General features: G+C 38.4%; 1 protein-coding gene across 1 annotated transcript in view; it reads right to left on the bottom strand.

Moving 5' to 3' along the window:
• Nucleotides 1-2,164, bottom strand: part of LOC107695377 (T-complex protein 1 subunit epsilon-like) — an 8,912-nt gene that overhangs the window by 5,126 nt on the left and 1,622 nt on the right. The window lies entirely within an intron of this gene.

Genomic DNA, 2,164 nt, shown 5'->3' with positions numbered 1-2,164 from the left:
GTGAGCATATGCTTGATCAATTTAGCCTTCTCAAATCATCATGACTTGACTAAAATAAAATCTATAGATATAAAACAGTTCAAGCATATAACAATGTTTAAACGTTAAACCTAGATAAATGTGCGCTATATCCAATAGTTTGTGCGGAGAGTGGACGCTAAAGCACGCTTTGCAGGATATGGAGGCGCCAGCGCGATCACTTGCATTTTTTTTCCAGTGGATACGCCATCATTTTTGCTCATAAAAGGTAAGAGCAATACATCATTCGTAGCTGTAAAAGGGTCTACTTTTATTTGTGTGCACTCACAATATCAACAAAACGTTGTGCTTTTATAAAATAAAGAAAACAAACATGCGCTTTCTGCCGTCTCGTCTTGAACAGGAGCGCTTCACAAAAATGAACCAAAACTCAGCGAATACATGTCTCACAGACATGATAAATATATCTATAGAAAGCTTTAAATTACTACTTAACGAAATAAAACAAATCAAAAACAAAAACTCTTTCATTATAATCATAATCCGTAAAGATGCACTTCTCTCTAAAGGCGCGTCTGAGGAGATGGCGAGTCAGGATCGGCAACTTCATCCTTGCGACACCGACTCAGAAAACACTAGTATATTAGTAAATAACTCAAATATCTCCTTACTATTTCCCCCTATCACATTTATGGTAATTAAGCTTAAGCCTATTGCTTGCATTTGAACGCAGAACTGTTCAGCTGCGCTGAAGGCACGCACCATACATACTGCTGCGGGACACTAAACACCGTCGAGCCGCTCTTTAGGCCTGTCACTTAAAAATTAATGTCACCATGTTTTGTACATTCCACTTGCGCCGGTCTCTTTTGCAGCTTCTCGTACATAACGTGGTGTAGTCATGAGGCGTTAGTTCAAATAAAAAAAATGCTTCTACAAAAAAAAGTTTCATCTGCAGATATGGTCTTGTTTAGGGATCTGTGCCTTTGTGCATACAGACATCTGACTGCTAAGTAGTGATTGTGTTTTTCAGCAATAGTGTGCTGTGCACCCTTAATTTACAGAGAAAAGAAGGTCCGGGAAAAATCTGTAGATGAAAAATCTCCATACAAGTTCTTTGTGCATTTTTCTTTTTTTTCTACTTGTTACTTTGCACTTTATGTTAGAAAATGTTTATTTACTATTTATTAAAGTTTTAAAAGGTATCTAATATTTTTGATTCTTAATTTCTATGATCTAAATATTCTTAAAAATTAAAAGTTTGTTGTCATTTGGAAGTGTGTAGGCCTTCTTGCATTATTATGCTGTTACATTATGATTATATATTCAGTGGCATAAAATGGTCTTTAAAATTACAATAATATCGCTTATCGCAATTATTTCTGGGGCAATATATCGCACAACAAAAAGTTGTTATCATGACAGGCCTACCGCTCTTGACAGTCGCGGTAGCACGGTCTCGTGTTGTTTCCATCAGCAAGGCAATGTTTTTCATCACTAGCCTAATTGATGGATGTCTAAAATATAAAAATAAGGAGAAGCCTAAAACAGGCCCGAGGCCCGGCCCGCGTCTGAACTATGACGTGAAAATTGGCCCGAAGCCCGGCCCAAGAGGCGTAAAAAAGTCAGGGCCGTTGGGCCCGGGCTGAAATGCAGGGCTCTACAGGGGTGCCCAAACTTAGTCCTGGAGGGCCGGTGTCCTGCTGAGTTTAGCTCCAACTTGCCTCAACACACCTGCCGGGAAGTTCCTAGTATGCCTAGTAAGGGCCTGATTAGCTGCTTCAGGTGTGTTTAATTAGGGTTGGAGCTAAACTCTGCAGGACACTGGCCCTCCAGGACCGAGTTTGGGCACCTCTGATTTAATGCATCCTTTCTGAATAAATGTAATTATTTCTGGAGTGTATATGGAGACATTTATTTATTTATTTATTTGTAAAATATTTTTTGTCATTTTAGCCAAACCCTGGGTAATTTTGACCCTGATACAAATGACTGACATCTGAATGCATTATAAAACAAACCAGAAAACTTAAAGGGTTAGTTCACCCAAAAATGAAAATTAGCCCATAAATTACTCTCCCTCAAGTCATCCTAAGTGTATATGACTTTCTTCTTTCAGACGAACCCAGTCGGAGTTATTTTAAAAATTGTCTTTGATCTTTCAAGCTGTTTAATGCAACTCAGA

The sequence above is a fragment of the Sinocyclocheilus anshuiensis genome, unplaced genomic scaffold, assembly GCF_001515605.1.
Source record: "Sinocyclocheilus anshuiensis isolate Anshui unplaced genomic scaffold, SAMN03320099.WGS_v1.1 scaffold110, whole genome shotgun sequence".
Taxonomy (NCBI): domain Eukaryota; kingdom Metazoa; phylum Chordata; class Actinopteri; order Cypriniformes; family Cyprinidae; genus Sinocyclocheilus; species Sinocyclocheilus anshuiensis.
Note: the sequence above shows the minus strand (reverse complement) of the source record. Positions and strands in the feature narration are given on the sequence as shown.